At 42.9% G+C, this 24172-nt stretch overlaps 1 protein-coding gene across 1 annotated transcript in view; it reads left to right on the top strand.

Moving 5' to 3' along the window:
• Positions 1–7307: 7307 nt before the first annotated feature.
• The window catches only part of LOC150094582 (voltage-dependent calcium channel subunit alpha-2/delta-3-like), a 1537934-nt gene continuing 1521069 nt past the window's right edge, over positions 7308–24172 (top strand). The window contains exon 1 of the mRNA XM_090412095.1: positions 7308–7363. The gene's annotated coding sequence lies outside the window, so the exon portion shown is untranslated. The remainder of the gene's footprint in view (positions 7364–24172) is intronic.

The raw sequence follows: 24172 nt of genomic DNA, 5'->3' as shown, positions 1-24172 counted from the left end.
CGAATTTCATTGACGCAATCATCGCAACGCAGTCGATATCGACACACATCCGCACAAGAGAATGTTATCACCTTCCGGGATGGCCGCTTGCGTCACTTCGGAGTTCACCTTTCGCGAGACTTTTATGGCGCTCCACAATGGAGCCTCCATTTCTTATTATTCGCGTTCTCTGTTAGAAAAAAAGTGTTGCGAAGTTGGATTAAGAGCGGGGTCGGGAAAGAATTTAAAAGTCGCTTATCTCTCTGCTGTCGCCTTTTGTGTGCTCGACTTCCTTACAAACTCGCTGGCGGCAGAAAGACAGCGATGTGCGGAGATGTTTTGTGGGGTTGCAGGTTTAGTTCGGACATCGCATAACACTTCGCGTGGAATAAATACGAAACTGCTCGCTGCCTTTGTGTCCACTGCGGTGTTTGCTTCTTCTCGCAATCTGCCGTTTTCACCGAGAATTGCCTCCAGCGAAACGGGTTTTTTTCGTGAATGTGACGCTTCAGATTTTATTTCTTGTTCGTTTTCGAGGTGATAATCGCAGCAGACCCTCCTGTCTGCTTTCGAGATGCCATTCATAGCAAATCTGCTCTTTTCCCATCAGCATTCTCACTCAATCGAGCACTGAAAACCCCCGAAGTATTTTTGTGCACTTTCTTACACAACACGTTTTCTTGCTGTTCTTTCAATTCGCTCACAGTTTCTTACCTTTTTATTCCCGCTGCAGTTTCTCAAATCGCCATGAAATGTTTTCTCTCCCCCCGCCTCGATATGTTAGAATGGGGGAGGGAACTTTCTGCCGAAATTCGTTCACTTGCTATAAACTATTCACAAAGGAAACTTCCCTGTTTGTGTTAAGGGTTGGAGAAGGTTTCGCCCCACCGAAGAGTGGGTTTCATCTCCTCCCAGAACAGACACGCTGGCCGAAGAACAAACCCACTCAACCACCCTGTTGTTCGGTCATTAATTCTCTTTCAACAGGAGGGTGGTTGAGTGGAAATCACGAAAAAAGCGGTTCCGAAAATTAGAGAAGATCGGCCGTTAATGGATGGGAAGTTCGTCCCATCCCCCTGCCGAACATGTTGGATTTCTGAGCACAGACAGTGGTGAATGCGCCTGCGCGGTTATGATCAGAGAGAAAAATAGATGCGACTGAACAAGTATTAATTTCTCCTCTCGCCAATGCAGCCTTGCATCCGCAGTCAAGACTGCTTTCCTCGCCTCCGGTGGTGTTCCACGGCCGTTGTTTCGTTGCCATGGCGACTGCTGCTGAACTCTTATGACTCGTAACAATATTTCAGCTAGTTGTTTGGGAACGGTTCCGAAGATGTACTTCCTTCTCTCTCTCCCACCCCCCTTCGCTTCCCCATCTACACTCCATGACTTCTTATCCATTCTTCCTTTTCTCTCTCTCCGTCCTCGCTTGCACATCTGACGCTTTTCATGACGTGTGCATATGTGCGCGTGCTGTGACTGCTCGTGTCAAATACTAATGAGACGCAGTTGGACAGTGTTCTTTGGGAAGGGGGGAGTTTTAACATGCGTGTTCTCTAGGTACATGACGAGCATACGATATCTTTGCTTGACTCATCGTAATACGGAGCGACTCATTTTCGGCCTCCTCTTTGCTCCTCGCCAATTAGCTGTCGAGAAAGATGAGCACACGGTGGCTTCTTGATACGCAGGGGATCCTCTTGGTGAAAAGGAAATAAATGGGCGTCTCACACGATGCACTCTAAATGGCGTCGATTGGCTGAGAGAGATTTTTTCGGAATTCAAATGCACCAAAATGAAAATCGGCTTGAACTCCGAGGAAGTCTTTCTCGCATCAAAGTAAATTCGGAAGAATGGCGGTGCGTTGTGTCTGGGAGGATTCGGTTTCAGTCGCAGTACGAGAGGAACTTTGATAAAGGTCTCGCATCTGAAGGCGAGAAGGGGGTGGTCACACGGAGGCGGATGGGCCACGCGACCTTAGAGGGAACACACGCAGTTGACTAACGTGCTGTGCTCTGATTGCTGAAGTCGCTTTCGTGCAGTTCACTCCACCAGCCAACTAAGAACACAAAGGATTGAACTTTTCTTGTAATCTGCATGGGTTTTAGCGCCATTGTGTGTGTGCGTGCGTACTTGTAAATACAAAAACGTTCTTTGGATTTTTTCAATTTTTTTTGTTCCAAGTCTCCACCAGACCTTGAACGTTATTTTAAAGAGTGGTTTGTAGTGAAGTTATTCGTTCTATTAATTTGCAGTTCGCGCTGTAAATTATACGAACGCGTGTCGCATTAGGTGAGCACAATTGCGGAAATTCATCAGAATTCACGAGCAGCACGCGCTCCCTTGAAGTATTGGTCGTGTCGCGAAGTCATCCGATCTTTATACAGAATAGGAAGATGAAATAAGACGCTGTTTTCATTTAAAGAAATGTAAAAGCGTTTGACATGCGCTTTCATCTCCACAGCAAGGATGACACTTAATCGATTGACAATAAGATCGATTCGAAAATTGAGAGGCGAAGCGATTTCCTTCCTAAGGAAAATTCTCCTTTTCGCGAAACCATATGAGCTTGTAAATAAAAGCGTTAAACTGAATCGAGCCGATTTATTTTTATTTCTGAATAGGCAGAAAGAGAAAACAGCGCGATACAAAAAGCAATCCGTGGGGCCGAGAACTTGACGCTTTCGAGATGTGGCTTTACTTTATGGGGATTTCACGTGTTTCGTGAAGAAGGCGGATTGATCTGAACAGAACTGCTCGGATTCCACAAATATGGCGTTGCTAACAACATAAAAAAAAATTAGCGGGGGGGGGGGGCTCTGCAGAGGTGGGCGGACACACTCGAGTGAACTCGTAACTTTTGCGTACGTGAAAAGACTTTGCATTTTTGAGTAATCCGAAAAGAAACGCGTGTCCACAAAGCTCCTCTCTGTTATTACTGCTACAAATGGTGTGCGTATCGTCAGCTATGCTACGGACTGGAACGGTGTATTTAGTTAAAGTGCAGCAGCGGCGTGATAGGTCTGACACGCGGAGTTCGAGAAGTTTGGGCCAAATGAATCACGGAAGGCGCCTCCCTCCGGAGCCACTTATTATCCGCAGCCAAACATTAACCCTATCATTCCCGAGTTTGACGTTTATTAATCTCTTTTTCCAGATGTTCGTGAGCGCGCTCGCGTGAGGGAGACAGTTGCGAAGACAACGTGAGAATGCGTCATCTGCTCGGCAAAGAAAGGGACCGACGTGCGAGGGAGGCGCACCTGCGAGCTTCAAAGCGATCCTCTGGAGGGAAATTGTTGCTCGGGGATAATTAAGTTGTGTGCGGGTGCGTGCCCAACGGATTCCAGAAGCGAATTCCACAATAAGTAATCTCAGCAAACTTTTTTTTGGGCGCCATCAAGTTGGAGTTTAAGATTTTCAAAAAGTTGAGACGTTTTGCGATGGCGTGTTCCATTCATCACGGCCTGCTCGGATGAACGAGAAGATAATTGCGTGCTGTCAGAATGGTAATCAATGACTTAATTCAATACTCGCTTTTTGTTTCCGAGAAATAATTGCGTACCTGAGAGCAAAGGAAACAAACTTTCGAAGTTAAAAAGAATTCTCGAGATGTTATTGCGAGAACACTTCCCACTGAAGGCGGGGGGAAAAGTTGGTTTGCATGACAGTTCTAAAAATCGGAGAAAATATTCGCAAAATGGTTTCACTTTCCGAAACGCCCCTCCAGATGGCAGCGTTTCCCCAATGAAACCCTTCTCCGTTCCTGCAACGTTTCATTCAAATATTTTTCTCGGCAGTGCTGACCGAAGCGACGTCCTTTATATTGTGGGTATTTGGGCCTAAACCGCCCCTTTCAACCCACAGAGCGCGTCATGGTGAACGCAGATTCTACGCCAACTTAATTTCCTTCAAATGTCTGGAGACTTTCTTTTGAAAACGCCAGCATCGCGTGTTACGTGAGATGTCATTCTTTATTCCAACATCACTATTCGAAACGTATGACATTTTTGAGAAGGCAAATTTAAAAAGCAAAACAGGAAATAGAAGTTTTTTTAATTATATGAAGAGTCAAAGGCTTCAATTCGGCGACGTGAAATTATTTAAGTTAAGAGATATTACATCCCATATTGTTTCATAGCCGAATAAGAAACTCAGAGATTCATGCCGAATCTAGAAACTATATAAAGTTCGGCGATTCCAAGCGTAAGCAAATACCTGGATAGTGTTACAACTGACCCTTAGGTCAGTTGTAACACTATCCAGGTATAGGGAGTGCAACACTTTAGGGAGTGCAACACTATCCAGGTATTTGCTTACGCTTGGAATCGCCGAACTTTATATAGTTTCTAGATTCGGCATGAAACTCTTTGAGTTTCCCATTCAGCTATATAATGTAATATCCCTTAACTTAAATAAGGAAATAGAATATTATAAATCCAGATGACGTTATATCCGGCGGATATTATAACTGAAGGCTTCTGGGCAGAGTTCGTGTGTTAAGTATACAAAAGCAATTCGATGCCGACGGTTGCATCATGAGCTCTGTGGTCTAATTCTGAAACTTCTAGTTCAAGACATTCGGCTTTGAAATAAGGATGGTTGGCTTCCCACTCTTTCTTACTTACTCGAAATGAGCCTTTTAAGCTCCTGTTCAATAAAGTGAGAAAAGACTTGCACTGTCTACACAAGGAAAGCTTCGTTATCAAGTGGAGTTTGAAAGCGCAAGCGCGTTTCCAAACTCCATTTTGGGGTGTTCTTGTCTAAAATTGCACCTCATTAACGGATGGCTTGATTATCGTTCCGTAGAGAGAAATCAAAATTGCAGAATTTGGCTGATCCACTCTCCCGAAAGTGAATCGCAGTGGCCCGCCGTCCTAGAGACGAGTTGAGGCTTTGTTCGGAGAAGCGAGCGGTCGCCTTGCCATGCTGCTCAAATATTAAGAGCGTCGGTTATTGTTGTGTGCCTCCCTCGCGCAACATTCTTCTTACAACGGATCTTCTGCTCGTACACACCCCTCTCTCCGTTGTTCAATTTCAAAGTCTCGATAAATCTTTCGCGAGTTGAACGCGAAAGAAGGAGATTGTTTATGCGGTATATACGACACGCAGTTCTCGGTCGTACGGAAAGGGTGGGATTACGGGTGGGGGGGAGGAAGCCAAGGTTTGCACGTACACGAGGCTTATCGTTCAATCCAATCTCCACGGCCAATAACGAAGCCGGCCCCGCTGCAGCCCTCGTGCAGTTAATCAACTAGCGATCTTTGTTTCGTTGAGAAGATAAGAACTTCTACGGGTACTCCGAGGCGCAGCTTCCGCCGAAAGGAAGAGGGAGAGGGATGGGAGGGAAGGGGAAGAAAGAGAAACGCGTGCAATTTTAGAAATGAACGCCGTGCATGCGTGACGCGGCCAGACTGTGTGAATGATGTTCCCGTGGATTAGAAGCGAACCCTCGGATCGATATGCAGAACTATTTTGGCCCGCAATTAGTTCTCGGGAGTTCTTTTCTGGTCGGCACAGAAGCCGGAGAAGAGCGATTCTGACGAAGAGAGTTAATCCCCGTTCGCTTTAATCCGGCTGTGCTGGGAGACAATTAAAGGCTCTGCTGTCACAATGCCAACGTCCGTAGATATGCCGAGAGCTCATTTTAATGCCCTGATGAGACCGCTGACCTCCCGCGCTGTCTGTGGAAATCGAGTCGAGCATTTTAAAACAGTTGACTGACCTGTTAGGTTGTTTGCAATCGCGTCTCTCCTAAAATATGAACCTCTCTCCGTGAATCTCGTGTTTCTTCCGGTATTAATGACAGCTCCAGACGACTTGTTTTGTACGGCGTTATTTTGAAACTGATCGCTAAACGTTCATTTTTAGAAGCGTTTTTACGAACGAAAACCGTCGGACCGTCTCTTAAGTGATCCCTCGGCTTAATTCAATCCGAATCGGAACTTCTCTGCATATTCCCAGCCTGAAAATTCTCAATTTTTTATTTTAAAAATAATTCACACGAGATGACAATCGTTCGGGACAAACGTAATAAGAAAATTATTCGGAAAAATGAGACTCCGTCAATCTTAAATCTTAACTTGAAATACGAGGGTCATCCGTCATCAAAGAAGCGAGTTGTTTGAAGTGCCGACCTCACAAAGATGTTTGAATCAAGAACCAAAGGGGTTCAACATTTTTATTTAGGGTTAAATAAAGTGCAGCCCAAAAGTATCAAGCAAAATGCAAAGGGGGTTGCACTGGGGTCATCTCTCGGCAAACAGTCTGAAAGCTTTGTCTCAGCGGATACAAAAGCGCTTTCGATTCAACTCCATTGAACGAGCGTTGTCTGAGCATGAGGCGAGGTATCGATCGGCGTAACTCAGGTCGTGTGTTGAGTCAGAGTCGTGGTTGTCTTTCTCCTTTGCGTGCGCTGTGACGTCGTCTTGTTGTGGCACACCATTCATTCACTTTCGACTGGCCAGTGCCGAGTAAATATGGCGCACTGTTCTGTTCTCTCGAAATCCCACAGGACGCTAATCATGAACGTAGTGCCCCCCCCCCCTTTCCTGTTTGAAAGAGTTGCTTCTCCTCGGGTTGATCATCTGATCTTTGAGATTCAGTTTTTTTTTTTTCCCCCATCAGGTTCATAATTATTCCTTTAGTGAAATTTTTGTCCAGAAGGACGGGAGTGGACACACGTTGAGCTTCTGGTGTTCATCCGATCGGATCATCCGGAACGAGATGGCCTTCAACAGTGACATTTCAGCCTTTCCGCGTTAATCCACCGACATCATTCAAATATCTTGATTCTTGGAGACACTTCGGATGCTCCGCGTCAGACTGCACAGAATACACTTCGTGTTGCTTTTTTTTCTAAACTTACAAAACTTAAAGTAAAAAGCGATCTGGGCAACCTTCCAGCTTGTTCTTCCCACCCTTCATTTCCTGTAAATGGGAATAACAAAAACGCGAACATTTACGGAGAACTTGGAGGTCTCTACTCCAATCATCTGCAACCCGTGACCATGCTTTCCGCGACAGCTGGAGTTCTTTCCTACCTCCATACTTGAGCATTTCTGGGCGAATATCATCGACTCCAGCTCAGCCGCCATCGGTTTAAAAGAAACGAACGGTTCAATAACTCTTAAAGCACCCTTTAATTTTTTCGAAAATTGAAATCCAGTCAATTTGTTCTAATCCTGCTCTTCTTTTGAGTGTTCTCCGTCTTATCTTCTTCTCTTTTTTTTTATTAGTTCTTTGTGAAGAAGCGATCGGAATCCGAGGATGCAGTTTCCTTCCGACTTCACATGACGTGCAGTGCTGCTTAGAAGCACAGCTGCTGTGGTGTTGTCGCCATGGTTACAAGTGACACCGAAAATCCCTCGAGATAAATCCGCACGAGGTGGGTATGCAATGTTTCGAGCATTTCTCCGCTAAACCTCGCCATTGTAGATTACCGAACTTAGTGGTGGCCGTGATGGAAGTGCATCGCAAGCGTCGGTGGGTGGGGAGGAAAACGGGGGGTGCCTCCCCTTCTCGTGTAGCATAAAATCCGGAATTCAAAGGACCCGAAATCCTTGCAGGGCTATTTCTTTAGACGAGGATTTCGGCGTATGCTTCACGTACGCAGCCTCCTTTGCTACCTTCATTAAGCACGTTTTCTATTCGCCGAAAAAAAAGCGGACCAAACAATTGAGGTCTGCTTAATTCGGTGTAACCGGAATGGGATTCTAGGAGGAGTAATAAACTAAGCAAACTAATCGCTGAACCACCGAGTTGACGTGGGTGGGAAAAATAACACGCGCCACTTGTCGATGGATAATTCTGAGATTTAGTTCCGACCAAGCTTCGCTTTTGTGCTTGGTCCGAAGGGATCGTTTGATAGATTTCCCGACTTTTGCTGTGTTATTAACGCATGCGTGTTTTTGCTGACTTTAGTCAAGAAAGTAAATCGTCTCCTTCCTACAGAAATACGACGCAGCCCGCACTCGCATTTCCAAGGCGATGGTCGGATTTGTTATGATCAAGTTGCTTAGCAACCACAATATTTGGATAATTTTTATAATTTCCACGACAGTTTCGGAAGCAGAAAAAAAAGACCTCGTCGAAAAGCGGTGATTTTTGTTCCGAGGTTTCCCGGGCTTAACGTTGACCCCCCTGACAGTTTCGTGTGTTCCCCTTTGCGTGCTTTAATGAATTCTGGTCGTTCTGTAGAGCATCGTACCGTTGTGTAAGGTGGGGGCATTTACTGTACCGCGTGCGCTGTGCCATCTGAAAGCGGTATTTTAGTTGCTTTTAAACGTCCAGTGCATAAATAGGTTTCCGATCTCTCACACACACACACCAATGAGAAAAACGAAAGATGTTTCCAACCCTTATGCTGAAACCAAACGCATTTCTCATAGAACCCGCTCTTACGCTATTTCTACCTTGATTCGCTTTTAAATTCTCAAGCTTACCAGTGCAGAAATTCTCCTAATTTCAATCATCGAATGCTTTCTCAAGTTCCAAACCCATACGAGGTTCATCTGGTGTCGCATTTTGGGGAAATCTGATTTTTGGCGGCAGATAAGAGCAAAGTTTTCTGTTCGCAAGGTTCTTATTAAGCTTGCACAACAGGGTTCAGTGAAATCAAAATTAACACTCAACAAAACTAACTTATCCTATTTGAGCTAAAAGACAGGGAAGCAATCCCGCTAATTAAATGTAGCACTTCCGCTGACCCCAGATGGGACTGCAGTTGCGAAGCTACTCAATGGGTCTACAGTTACCAGCATTATCTGGGCAAACACGTAGATCATCATCTACACTGGAAAACCCATATTCAAACAGCTACGAATTAAAGGACAAATTACACAGATTGCGTAACATTAAACACATAGTGTCACCTAAGTTTTTAGACTGTATATTGTCCGCTGGTGTATTTAAGAATTCGGTACGGAATTTGTAGCTGGTGGGAGCGCACAAAAATATCCTTGGAATATTACGGTCTACGGAACAGAATATTGAACAAAATCTTCAGCCCAATCTTACTGTAGTAAACACTAACTTCATTCTCCTGAACCTCAGGCAGATTTCCCTTTACGGTATCTTCTTACATCGAAGTACCAAATGTTGAATTAGCCTCAATGACCAGCACCGTTTCCTCGGGCAGGATGGTCTCCCTTCCAAGGTACCTCAGACGAAAAAAAAGTATCCTGCAGTGTCATTTCGCATTCATGGCACCAAGAATCCTTAATTCTCTTAAGCTTAGAAATGAGGAAGGGAAGTGATCCACCGATTAGTAATAGACTATTCTTATTTATAAAATGCCATCTCGTTATAACGGAGCATAATATTATTAGAGATTTCTATCATTCAATTAAACAGTACTCGAGGAAAGCCACTGTACCCAAAATAATATATAAAAACACGACACATCAATTTTGGACGGATCATTGGATTCCTTAGATTCGTGCTGTAGCGCAGCAGAGCACACACACACACACACACCAAATTGTAACGCGACCATCAGTGTAGAAATTTGTAGGAAAAATCATCATCTTCTTGGCTTCCCGTATTAGGCAATTGTTTGCCTGTAACGTTTTCAAGGGTCTAAAAAGTCTTCTGCCGATCTCCTGCTGGGTCTTCCTCTTGCTCGGTGTCCCTTTGGTTTATATTTCCAAGCAATATGTGGCCATCTGTCCTCATTCATTCTTTCTATAGTTTGTGATGTCTTCTGTTATGTTAATTATGGATAACTGTTTTCTTATCTTCTCCATTCTTTTATAGCCTGCGAGTGGTGTTACGAACTCCATTTCAGCAGCTTCCACTTGTATTTTATCTCGTTCCAAGTTTCACTGCCATATTTCAGAATTGGTTTGGCTATTATTTTATTCAGTTTTCTTTGGGTTGTTCTCGACATCTGTTTACTGAAGTGTCTGTTCAAAGTTCCAATAACTGCTCAATAGTTTTGCTTTTGATATGCAATGTCAATTTCTCCAGTGGGACTTATGTAATTTCTTAGATATTTAAATTTGTTCACTTGTTCCATTAGTTTGTTGCGGATGACCAATTTGCATCTTTTAATTTCTTTACCTTGAAATGCTATTGATTTCGTTTTATTTATTGAGATTTTCATGTCGTACTGTTCTGTTGTTTTGTTCAATACGTGCAGATTTTTCTGTGATTGGTCTTCATTTTCAGCAAAAATAAATTGATCGTCAGCATACAAAAATCTGGTTAATTTTTTTACTTCCTATTTTAATTCCTATGATTTTGTTTTTCCTCCGTTCTCTTGAAATGTTTTCATTTATATTGAAGAGGATTGGTGATAATCCGCTTCCTTGGATGAGACCTCTATTGGTTTTAATTTTTCAATTGTTTCATTATTAATTTTAACATAGTTTTCTTCCATTATATTTGTTTTTGTGGTTGGAGGTGGAGCTTTCAATTCATACAGCATATTGATCAATTTTGTCCTGTTGATTTGATTGCATGCTAATATTTATATTATATTATATAATATAATATATATATATATATATATATAATGTTTTCAGGTTAAATTCTATTCTTTTTTTCTATAATTTGTTTGAGTGTAAATGTGGGATCTGTGCAGGATCTTCCTTTCCTAAAGCCGCATTGTTCTTCTCCAATAATTTCCTCGGCCCATGGTGTTAATTTGCTTTTAATTATATCTTGATATATTTATAGCTTGTATTTAATAAGGATATTCCTCTATAGATTTCGCAATCCTTTCTGTTTTCTTTTTTGAATATGTTTTGACTATTGCTGTCTTCATTCCTGTGGGATGTTTCTTTCTTCCCGTATTCTGTTTAGAAATTTAATTAATTGTAATTGTAATAGTTTAGAGCTGTATTTGTATAGTTCTGAATTTATTCCATCTTCTCCTGTAGCTTTTCTATTTTTTAATTTTTCCAATATTTTCTTTCGATCATTTAACTGTGTTGGTTCTTCATTTTTCCCATTTGATTTATTACTTGTTTCATTTCAATTTGATTATTTTTGTTTAGAAGATGGGTGTAGCGATTGGTCCATTCTTTTGTGGAGGGGACCTTCTAATTGTAGATTATCCTTTTGTTTCTTGAGTCATTTTTAATGATTTTATGGCTCTTTAGTTGAGATCCATTTCTTTATGTCATCCTCTTGATATAAAATTTTCCCAGTCTTGTCTTCTGATTTTCCTGGTTTCTCTTCTTGTTATTGCTCTGATTCTCTTATATTCTTTTTCATTTCCTTTGGTTCTCTCGTTTAACCATGTAAAGTACGTTTCTTTTTTCTTTCTTATTAAAGATTCGTTTTCTGGGTTTCAGGTTCTTAGTCCTTTCCTTTTTCTTCGCAGTTTTTCCCTATGGCTTCAAATGCTGCTTGTTTTACTATTGGTTTGATGTTTTGCCTTTCATTTTTTATATCTTCATTTATTTTCTTTGTATGATTTGTAAGTCTTCTTTGATATAGTTCTCTGATACTATCTTGCGGTAACAGTTCTATCTTAAATTGTTTTTGTTCTTGTACTGTTTCTATTTCTCTGGTTTGGGATCTTAATAGTACTGATTAATAAATAGTGATCTGAGTCAATATTGTATCCTCTGCTGCAATTTTGTTACCAACTTCTTTAGTTTTTCACCCATTATTTTATAGCCAATGGTGCTTTTATATCCTCTGGCTTCCCATATAAATATACATGGGAAGATATATTCATGTATATCTTTATGTTTGAAGAAACAAAAATCATATCTGATGTAAATATAACGCAAAAAACAACGTAAGTACTACAGAATTTGTGAAACAGTAAAACTATATTAGAATTTTATCAAAACTTCATTGTACTTGTGAGTGTACACAATATAAGGAAACGGAGATGCATGTAACCTGTACCTGCCTGCACTCTCATCAGTATACACGTGCATAATGCACACACACAGCAGATATGAATTATCTGCTGTGTGTGTGTAAGTTTTTTTACTTGACAAAAAATGCCAAAATGTGGGAATTTCAATCCTGAATATCAAACAGATTCATCTTATCTTCAGTTTAAAGAAAGTTTTCGGTGGTTGCCAAGTTGATTGTCGATTTAAGGCCCGAACTGCACGAGAGTGCTTTAGCAGCGTAATGGCAAGGGAAACACTTCATTCCAAAGGAAAAGATGTTTGTTTTCCTGGTATGTGAAGACGCATTTTTGCTCGTTCTTCTCAGTTTCGCTTTTGTACTTTTCATTTGTTTTCCTCTTTTGATTGCGAATGTCCTTTTAGCACTTCCTGCTTAAATTCTCCACCACACGAATGGACCTTCTTCAAAGAAGTCGTCTTCATCCACTGTAAACATTGTTTTAAACACTCTAAACTTTGTTAATGAGTAAACATTAACAAAGATTTTCTTAAACTTCGCTTCTTAGAGCAGCTGCTGCTGCTGCTCTAAGAAGCAAGCAAGGGAGCGCCATGAATTCACAGCATCGACAAAAAACGAACGCCCGTTAAGAGATGCTGATTTAAACCGCGGCTGCACCTCGATGGGTGCCTTTTAAGATGAGCGCTTGTGAAGGGGGGGGGGGGGAGGAAGGAAGGAGGCACCGAAGTAATGTCCGTGAGCGATCCTCATAACGAGCTTCCCGCGGGATGTCTTCCGCTACTAATCGTCGTTCTTCCTCGGACCAGTTACGACACCGGTACTAATATCGCCATCTGGTGGCATCGTCGATAGCCATTAAAATTCATGGCTTCCATTCTGAAGCTTACTAACTTAGCGAAGCGTAAGTATTTGCGGTTTAGAGGGCATAAAGGGAACGAAGGATTCAAATGGTCGTCGTGTCGATTCGCAAGCAGCAAACCGTTATTCGCCGCTCCTAAAATCGTTAAAACCGCTCGAATGCGTTTTAATATGAAAATGATGTTTGTCCACCAGGTGCCACCCACCCATCTGTTGCGATTTAACGGGTTGAGAATTTTGTACGGCGCTGTTACGCTACAGAAGTCGCAACAAGTGCGCTTTGATTCCTGCATTGCAGAATATTAAGAAAAGAGGAGGTGAACGAAGAAATAAAAATCGGAATCAAATTTCATCTCCAATTTCCTGACTCAGCAGAGTCAAATTATTTGACAGCAGTAAAGAAAGAAGAACGCAGTTGCAACGAGACATAAAAGGTGCGTTTCGCATTCTTGTGTGGAGAGTGATCGAACTGACGGGAATTATCAACAGTCAACACGAAGCCATTTTTATCATCACGTGGCCTAAACAATCTTGTTTTGCTATTAAACCCTACAATGAAGAAGCAGCTGTGGAATCGAATCATATCTTGACGTTTTGGTTTGTAAATGTCTTCGTGTTGGTCCATGATTTTCATCGCTTGATGGAAAGGTCTGAAGGGACTCGAAAAAGTCGCATGTTTGTTCTGTAGGACGGGGTTTCTGATTTTATGACCCGCAGCCCAACCAATACGCAGCAGAGGCTTAAACAGCCTCTCATGGGTCGCATCGCACATAAATAGTTCAAATCAATCCCGAGAGGGATTTTTATTTCGAAGCAGTTTTCTCAACAGAACTAAATTGCAAAGAAAAAGAAGTTTGCGGTATACAATTTCCGCAGACTCCTCCTTCGTTTCTGATCTTCAATTAGACCCCGATTGGAACATTCGACATTTATAAAAAGAAAACATCTTTCAGCCAGAGATGCACAAAAAGAATTTCGAAGATGTTTCCGCCGCAGTATTTTTCGTCGTCTTCATTGCTGATGTGGCTCTTGGAGAACATGAGAGGGAGAACTGGTGAATGGACGTTAGCTGGTTTCTTAAGGACATAACAGTTTTCTTCAGACACGCAGGCCAAAAAACACGCGCATTTAACGGGCTTAATCCACTGACCTCGCAGCTTAAGTTGCTTCTGCCGGAATTACAACCACACAAAGTACTAAGAAAATATCCGCGATTTAGCATCAATTCTTTCCCTAAATGGGGTTTTTATTCGCTTCGGACGACTTAAGACCAACATGTTTGAATTTTCAGTTGCTTCAGGTAGAAACTATAAGAAGTGGATGCTCGATGGACGAGAACTATTTCTGAGCTGTCTCAAAGGAGAATAATCGGCCTAATTAGCTCCTCTTTCCCGATGCATTGTCTCGTGCATTTCACCGTTGTCATTAGCGATACAACCGATCGAACCCCGACTCCACTGTTGGAGTATATTTTTGTGTGCTTCCGCACTGCTGCGTAGGGACTTTCGTGTGGTCGCATTACATCTCCAGGGAAAAATGAACCTAAGAAAAACAAACGCTAAATTGAGATGCGTGCCGGGTTATTCCTTCTCATCGCATCACTGCAGAAGAGAAGATGCGAATAGCATCAAAAGCAGTCGGGTTCGAAACCTGAGAATTCATTTGATTTCCCTTTTCTAATCTCTGTTTTCTCAAAAATGTTGCTTTAGTATAATGTATTGTCCACAGTTGGAGATGGCTTCAAATATTCTAACAGAGCGGAGCGATGTCAACAGAATTTGCATAATCCAACTTAAAGTGCGCCTCCTTTGTTCCCCGAAGCAGTCAAATTTTCTAAGATTAGAAGCAGACACAAAGCAGTTCTGCGGTGACACCGCTCTAATTAAATGTTTAAGCGCGTCGTCAAAATATTCATTCAGCGAGCAAAAAGTCCTTTTAAGTTATGGTGGAACATTTGAACTGTGACGAATGGATCCGGTGGACAAAGCACACCTCGAACAAGAGCTTTCCAGGCATCCAAGGTTATTGTCGGCCTTAATTGGCGCCTTAATGTCTAGTTTCTTTGGCCTTCAAGCTTCCTTTATGGCGGCGAAACCAGGTATGCAAGTATGAATAGAAAAGAAACAAAAAAGCGGAGCCGAGAAACACTTTCGGGCCATCTTGTTTGCAACAACATTCCTTCAGCATTAATTAAACTATTTCTTTTGGTCCAAGAAAATATTAGCGGCTCCTCGGAATCCTTCCGCCTAATTAAGAAGACTACGCAGGCCATCCCGATTATGCTTTGAGGTTTAATCTTCGCAGGTGCCGCCGCTAACTATTCCCGTCTGGTTAGCGGCATCTGGTTATCAAGTGCTGGCACGAATAATGCGCAATAAAGTGCCTCCGCGGCGAATTTCTTTTTTCTTAGAAACATTCTTTAATATATGTAAGGTGAGGAATGGATTTCGCATTATATTAACATTCGCGCCTGTTTCTTTACGGAGAAAATAGCGTTTGTTCCTGCAAACAGCGGAGCACGATGACCACATGAACCTCTACTTGCGGAGAGAGGAAGAAAAATGCCAAACAACACGCCCGATTATGGATGCCGAAAGTTTTCTTTGGAGCCACCGCATCGGGGGAAAAAGCATAAACGCAATTTTCAGGTCATTCGCATCTTCCTGCTGCTGTTGGAAGTGGATTTAAAATAAACTCAAACGTAAGAACTCGCCGAGAAACGAGAGTTTTTGTGTGAAATAATCAACTGCAGAAGATGCTCTCAGCAGAACGAAGAAAGGATCGGTGAAACTTGCGTTGAAATTCTGAAAGGAAAAAAAAAAAACTTCATGTAAAGTGGATGGCACGGGATTTCATCGTTCGCCAATTTGCTGGACCATAAGAGACTGCAGGAGAAACCCTGTTGGGTGGGAACCCTATCTGGAAACGCCTGCGTTATTTACAACTAATTCTTTTAAAATTGCGTGTCAGAACATCATCAGCATTTCCGGGTTCACTTCGCTGTCCACTTCCGGAGTAGCGAGATCGCAAATAGCGGAAACGTGTAGAAGGATTCAAATCAGCAACAGGGGTGTTTTCTTTTCTGTAAATGTGTGACGAATTATAAGATGTTATGCAAAAAGGCAGCGCAGCATTAACATCTCTTCTGGACACTTCAAGAGCGTTTCTTAAGGCGCATCTCGCGTTGCCTTTTTCCATCTTTTCTGTTGTTGGACTTCCATCAAATGCCAGAAATTTCTCTTCGCTGCACCGAAAGAGCAGCTTGGACACTTCGCAGCAGACGGATGCGGGGGTCGTGATCTGTCTCCATTACGGCACCTTCCATTCCGCTCGCGATGATTATTTTAGTCGGCAGAGAAAGTTGCGCACAAAGAAATGAAACATTTAGCGAAGCGGATGCTTAAATATTAAGGCTTAAAGCGTTTCGTCTCAATAAGGGAACGCGGGAAAAGAAAAACAGAAGGAGGCGAAACATTTTCTTCCCATTCTGTGACATCCAATTAAAAGTAATTCACGGCGGAGTATTTTGACGTTAAAGAAAATCAACAAATAATCAACTGCTGTTGCCGTGAAGTGGCACGAATCGAGTTAATTACACGACTCGAGGGTGGAAAGCAAAAACCCACGACAACATTCCTTTTCAAGTTGACGAACATCGAAATGCATCAGAACTAAGAACAGCGCTCTTCAGGAAGCAGATCGCTTTGGAAACTAATAAGCGGCGACTTAGATTTTTTTTTCCCTCCAGACGTTCAAAACGCGGTTTCGAAGTGCACTCGACTTCCTGAAAGAATGTGCGGCCGAAGATCTAATACTGTAGGAAATTCGCCTTGTTCACGTGACCAGCATGTAGGTGCTGGCTGCGATGTTGTCAAACCCTCCGCTTCCTGCGGGCTTCCTCGAGGTGCGTTGTTGTAATATTCTGTACTTCGTGTGCGGCCGTATGATGGATGGCCTACTCCGAGGACGTCATCTTTATCACGGTAAAAGTTGTACGGTAAGATACACGAGCCGCCACGTGCGTTGCGGCTAGGCCCCTGGGAATCACGAGCTTGCTAGTCCCGCTCGTGAAAAGGAGGGTAGGGAGCGTAAATGCTCCGTGTTCGTATCCGAAGGCTTTGATTGGATTTGTTGTCGGACAAGCCGTGAAAAGAAGAAAGGGGGAGGGAGAATTGTTGTTGAACGTGATGTGCGCCGGCGAAATAAGGGGAGCGGCTCGCAGGCATCTTCTGATTACGACTTCTGATCTCGTGTTTCTTCCCCCCCCCGTTCCCATGATGGATGGAATTTTTCTGTGCTCATATTTTGCCAATGGGGTGCTCTCAAACTCGTAATCATGTCGGCATAACAGGGTCTCTGCCATTACCCTTCTGCCAAAAAATCGATCGAGAAGTAGATTTCTTTTTCTTTCTTCCAATGACGGAGTGCACTCGACTCGATCCTATCTTAGATTTTTTGATGAAATCGAACCTTCCGGTAAAAAAAAAAATAACGCGAATACAAAGGATGCTTCCTTCCTCCAGGATTCTCCCATCAAAAATCTCAAGACTATTCTATACTCGTATTACTCCTTTGTCTTTAGTCAACCCTTTTTATCCAATTGAAGAATTTTCTGTTGCAACAGAAAGCGGCAAATAATTAAGCGTTGAATATTTTACGGGAAAAAAAGTTGAACGTCTCATAAATGGCAGTCGTTGTGTTCAGGATGACTAACACGCCATCAATCAGTAATGGCTTATTTTTCTCCGGATGGAACACGATTATTGTGCTCCAAGTACAATCGTATCCACAGAGTGCGAAAGAGCGATGCTGAAGAGCGACAGAGGAGAACTTGGTCGTCTCTCATTTCGCATATTTAAGGCAAATATTGCGGTACTCCCTAATTTTGCTGATCTCGAAAGTGAATCGCTAGCAGCTGTCTTGGATGTGTCTTGACGTCTTTCATCTTCCTCGAAGTGATGATCTCAGTGCCAAGGAAGCTAAGAAATTCAAGTGTGTGCCGAATCTTATTCGACCCCTTCCCCCCTGCTGTTTTTCGTGTGAGAGAACTTTTAAACGTTGCCCAATGGAATGTTAAAATCGTTGCCGCATATTTGCAGAAAATGCGAATAAACGGAAAGGTAGCTTATAATACGAGGAAATGGAAATTTAGGATAATCGCCACGAAGGAAGGGAGGTAGAACCGTGTTCTAGGTGTTTACCAGAACTACTCAGCCCCCCCCCCCCCCGTACTGAAATAGTTTTTTTGTGAATTAAGTTGCAATGGCGCATCGGTATTGATCACTTCTGCTTCGTGGTGCAATTTTTCCTTCGTGTTTCACCGCCATCTACTCGTGGGACGGACATCTCTCTGGTTCTGCCATCCCAGTTCATTGCAATGATTTCAAATTGTGAAACGAAGCCCTCGAATTAAAAACCGCCATTTCCCATCCGAATAGCTTGCTTGCAATTAACTCAAATTCGTGCAATTTTCCTTGCGTATTCGTACGATGGAATGAATGCAATTTCTCCGCAACGTTTCGCCTCGACCGCAACCATCAGTCGGCGTCCTAAATGAAGGCTGAAACAGAAATCGTCCCCGTTTTTAATTTTCAGTTTGCATTTTCATTCGCGCACGCTCGCTATTACACGTCGGAGGTGGCGGCCGCTAAGGGAAGCCTCTTTCTGAGGTTAAAGGTGTTGTGGGGATGCCGGAATTAATAATAATGAGAAAGAGGGGGGGGGAGAACGAGAGTGATAGATACGAGCAAGCAGAGCTAGTTAAGAAAGTTAATGAGTCCATAGATCAGCGGAGAAGATGTCGGCCATTAACACCGAGGGGGAACTGTCAGTCATTACTCTGATCGCGACAGCACACGCGAGGCCGGCTTGAAATAGGAGAACATTAAATCAGTTGTTACTTGCCGCGAGGATCTCCACACCCTCCGTTCGCTTCGTAGCAACAGACTGCTAATAGAAACCCAAATAAAAAAAAAAAACGCTAATAAATAAAATATTAGTTAATCAGTTCCCGCCCACTAGATTTGTCATCATCTTTCTCCTCGCCATATTTTCCTTCCACCGTTACCATGGCAACAGCACGTAAACAGTTCGTCAGTCGAAAAGATTCTGTAACAATTTCCTTTAAATATTTACGGCCTACGGTAAGCGCCGAGAATTAAGATTTGAAAAATCCTTCATCTTCTCGACGATTCCCGCGATGAGTGATGGGGGGTGTTTTGTAGCACGTAAACCCCTCGTGCCTTGCATCTGCAACAAACAGTTCCGTCTACTTGGACCGCAGCATACAAAGAAAGCATCTCGTTAGTTGGTCGCACTTTCTTTATCGATTCAGAATCAGTTCTGCAACCATCTCCTTGGTCCACTACGCTCTTCCCTTCAACCACCAATAAACCCATAACGAGATGCATCCTTTTGCGGATACTTCCTTGTAACCACCAAGCCAAATGCAGCGCGCGTGTTTATTTGTTAAGTGAATTTCCGTCCGATGCATCAAATGCAGTCTGGTAAGATCATCACGACCATTTGCTCTGAAGGCTTTCTTGTGTTTTTTTCCCCCCAACACGATCGTTTCCGACTCCATTCCATCTACGCTTCCATCATATGTGGTCCACATTGTGTGTATGCGCGCGCGCACACACACACTGCTAATCGCGGAGCGTTGACAAATAAGTCTCGGTGCACTACTTTGAAGAAGAATTCGCCCGCAGCAAAAATGTAAGTATTCGGATGGAACAGAATGATGCTGAAGAATCGCAGTACTGTGGCCACGCTCGTGTTTGAGTTGAACTCGATAGGAAGCGTGGAAGATTGCGAGTAGGACACTGCTGACTCATCGAAAGAACAGAACCATTCGCTTAAAAGAAATTTGGCGTTTGATATCGCTGGACATCTTCTTTTAATTCATTTCTAAAATATTATCTTTGCTTCGCGATGTTTTCTTGCATTGCTCGACCACACAACAAATTAGGTCAGAAAGATGAAAAGAAAGAATAAGTGGGCGGTTGTGTTTAGATTAACCTTCGCTGCTTATTACGCGAATCCTTTAACTGAATGAAATATTCATTTGGAGTTTTTTCTGCACAGTTAGCAGGCAAAGAACAAAAGACCGGCCAGAAATGTCAGCGAGGTAAGAAGCCACATTGATTGGAGGGGAGAGAAGGGAACGGATGGCATTCAGAGTGAACCTTTCTTTTGCCGAGGTATCGGCGCATTCACCGACTGCCATTAGGAGGAACGATTTAGGAAGAACGAAGAGATAAGGACGAAGGCGATTCCTGCAGACAGTGCAGTAATTGGCACATCAGGTTCGTAAGAGCGAACAGGGAGGGGGGGGGGGATGTCGGGGGTCATTCTTGCTTCGGCACTCCTGATGATACGGAAGGCCATTACTGATGTCGGGCTCTGGACGCCAGCCGACCACCGACTTATCTGTTTCTCGCTGCCGTCACAGTTTCCGTCGTAGTTAACGATAACCGCAGTATCGGCAGCGCGTCTCCTCCGTCAAGGTGCACATCGCCGCTGTGATCGTGACCTCCCGAAAAGGTTAATGTTGAGCGAGAAGTGATCGCCAGAAGTGTTAAAGTTTTAAGTGCGCGGCAGGCTCGAGTCAGGCCGAGATGACTTCCTCACCGTAAAGAAGTGCTGGGAATTATGGGATACTTAAGCGCATTAACGAGGCCGTTCGACAAACAGTTGCGAAAAGCATTAACAGGCAAAAATGCCACCGCGGAAGGAGATTTCGGTGCGAGTTGATTAACTTGAGGGAGATTCGCGAGAAAGATTGGAACGGGTGGGGGCAGAAGAAGGTAGTCCGTTTCATTTTCGAAATAAAAGAAATCGCCGAGAGGAGGGTGTGCGAACTCGAAACGAATAAGTCGAAGAAAGAAAGCTGCGTCAAACCATCAGTCATAAGAGTAACTAAAATTGGATGTGAGCAGACATTTTAAAAATTTCAAGTAAAGAATTGTCTTTTGTAAAAAAATAACTGAAGATTGCTCGTTCAGTGGCCCAACCACGACGGCTCCACTTGAAATATTCGGCGACCTTAAAAAGGTCGGTAAATTTGATTTCTGTCTTTTTTAACTCTGGCTTTGAAACCTCCTCGAAGTAGTCCGACGCAAGACTCTATCCGCAGTTTCGTATCATCCGTGACATTAATGCGACGAAGATAAGTTTGACAGCAACCGCATCGGCTTCTGTTATGGTGATGACGAGCAACGGCATATGCTCACTCGCTAGGAGGTCATTGCTGCCCTTCACACGAAATGCTCGACTTCCACCTTAGACCCGAGGAACCCCCTTGTAATGGCTCGTGTAGTGAAGATGCGCCCCAAGGTGAGGTCTCAGGCTTGTTTCCCCTAAGCGAGGTTTATTATTCCCTCCTCGGTAGACAAACTGGACCGAGAACACACATCTGATGATTAAAAAAAAAAAAACGAAGCATACCAAAAGCGGCGCCATCTGATCGCATGCAAAACGAAGAATCGGAGGTGGGGAGAGCCTCGTTTTCCATGCTGGGAATTCTCTGTGCTTCTGCCATCATCCGCTGCTTCGGAGTCAGAGATTCAGTCGTAGAAGGCGTTTGAGACTTCGCACGTAAAGCGAAAGGTCAGTTAAATAATGGGTCCGCCGACCTTTTAGGTGTCGACTGTACGAGAGGACGCCGAAAGACACGGGTGCAGCAATTTACCTCCGCATGCCTGGGCAAATGGGGCGGAGGATTCGAAAGACGTTAAGAGGAGTCTGCGGCTTGCGATACGACGGATAATGTCTATTCTCGGCCTCGGATTATAGGGGAAAACTTGTAATGCGCGTGCATGCCGCGCACTGCGGTTAACGGCCGTAATGCAGTTAAGCAGTAATGCGGAGGTGCACGAGAAAGGCATCCCCGAAAGAGGGAGGAGGAATATTAGCTTCAGAAATGGTGGCGAAAATTTTTCGAAAGTTAATGTGAACAGTGGCGACTCCAAACGGTGTCAACTTGAAACGCACACCGCATTGCTATTGAGTACAGTGAAAAACAGGATAGAACGAAGGAAAAATGTTCAATAAACGTGTGCAGTATTGACGCACAATTGTTCCGAAACGGATGAGACGACAATCTCGCCAGGACAGCAATTGCAATTTTTTTTTCGTTCAATGAAAAAGAAATATCGCACGAAGTAATGCGCGAGCTTATAGAATGGCTGAATGAATTTAAAAGGATGTGCTGATAGGGATAATGCAGAGTTTTATCTTGATTTGCAAATCAAATTGATTTGCAAATTGAGACGGAAAAAATTGCTGAATTAGCAGCAGTTGCAGTCAGGTGAAAGAAACTACATTAAAATGCTTTTCAAAAAATGTTCGCCAATGAGCTCCTCGAGTAATTCTTCAGCTGAATCATTTCCTTTTTCGCCAATTAAAATGGACGCCGTAAGAGTTCAGCAAAAATTCATTCTCACTTCAGCAAGCCCACATTTCTTCGAATCTTCCAAGAAGCTAACTATTCTTGTGTCCATGCACCAAAATGCCTAAATGGGCTTCCGGCATCGTCGCTGTCTCCGTTTGTACTTAGGCTCTGTTTCCTCTTGTTATTGCTTGGATTCGAACGCACTTTCTTGTGATAGTTCTGCTTTTACATCTCTCAAATTTCCTACGACAACGCTCCCAATTCTTACGGAGCACACTCACCTTTGGCATAACGTTTTCCTGTTGTGCTATTCTTCTGTCATTTACAGTTGTTCGCTTAAATCTACAAATCCCATTTTGTGTAAAATAAGCACAACGCAATCCCAGTGGAAACGATTCCAAAACTAAAGCTGACCCCTCACTTTGATTTCGTAGATATTTTCAAGGGAAACGACGTACTCTCCGGGGAAGCAGATATCTGATGATAAAGGATGGCATTTTACGCGAATAACCTTGCATGAGCTATAAAAGATGAGAACAACGCGAAAGGTAAACAAATTGGTCGAGTATCGATTTGTATGTTTTCGATCGAAATCGATACGTGGATAGCTCCAGGAACGGAAGCTCGAAGTGGATAAGCAGAGAGCGACACGTTAAGGCCTTTTGCACACATCAATATGTGAACAATCTCGCATCGTGTTACGAGGTGATTCTACGCGTTCAGGACACTCTAAAATGGGATGCAGCTCGATTTATAACACGTTCCTTCTGGATAATGATGACTTGTATGCTGCGCTCTTATCTTGTTTCAGAAATTGGCTTCGAGGGCGATTTTTTTTTTTGTTTGTTTAGCGGGATATGCACGATGTTTTATTCAGGTAACATCTGGCTGTTGCTGTTTTCCTTTGTCTCAAACTAGAGAGATAAAAAAAATAATAATAATAATACAATTCGAAAGTATATAAAGGACGCGTGAATGTCGCGCTTAACTCGACTAAGATTGAGAATAAATAAATCTGTTGAGAATAAGACCGTCCTCTAATCCCAATTCGGATTACAAATCGCACCCGAATCCCCAACAGCTATGAGATTTGGATGTGACTCCATGATCTTCGTGCAATGCTTTTTAGTCATTTTTAATTTAGAATCGTAATTTGATCCCAAACAGTTCAGAAATATGACTTATGACGTCACTCGCATACGATCTGACGTCAGAATATTGCGGATGCACTGTGAAAAGGGACCGTTTTCTTAGTTATCGCTTAAAATCCTTAGGTTAGCATCGAACCGTCATCCAACTTAATACTCATAGTTCCACCTGCCGCAAATATCCCCGTGCATGTCCCTCCATATGATGTTATGCGCCATCCAGTCGTTTTCGGCTTGTGAACGAAGGTTCTCCATTCCTATCGGCTTCTTGTCCTTTCTCTCAGCAATTATAAGTTATTTTGTGTTGTCCATCCAACTCGTTTGTGGTCTTCCCCACCATAACTGCCTTTTCCAAGGATTCATCAGCTCGCCTAATATGACCAAAGTACATCAACTTTTGTTTAGCGATCATCGCCTCCAAGGAGTATTCTGTCTTTATACTTTCTGAAATCTTGTTGGTTATTCTTCAGTCTGTGGGATTATTAAGTCTCCTCCACACCCACAATTCCAATCAATCAATTCGCTTTCTTCTTAATAATCCAGCTTTCACATCACTTCTGGTTCCATTGCTTTCACAATTCCAACTTCGGTGGCCTTACTCGCACCTCTATCTTTCTTGATTTTTAGGTTTAGCAGCGCTTCCCCCCCGCGACTATTCTTCTTTTAATTTCATCTGCACGTTATTTACTATCATTTCTGATTCTGGACTCCAGTAAATCATAACTTTCAACGATTTCTATTTTTATCTCCCTCTGTATTAAATCCATTTAAATTGAAGAAGCCAGCGCTTGTTTTGATGATTAAGCCCGGTTTTATTACTTTCTGTCTTAACCAATAGAATCAACCGCTCCAGATATTCTTAAGTTTCTTCTCTGAGGGTTGTATCATCTGCATATCTTAAATTATTTATTTTTCTGCCAACAATCTTAATTCAAGCTGGATCTTTGTCTAAATCAGCCGT

This window comes from Typopeltis vanoorti, chromosome 22 (assembly GCF_054136105.1).
Source record: "Typopeltis vanoorti isolate ZY-2024b chromosome 22, IOZ_Tvanoo_1.0, whole genome shotgun sequence".
Taxonomy (NCBI): Eukaryota; Metazoa; Arthropoda; class Arachnida; order Uropygi; family Thelyphonidae; genus Typopeltis; species Typopeltis vanoorti.
This window is presented reverse-complemented; position numbering and strand designations above follow the sequence as displayed.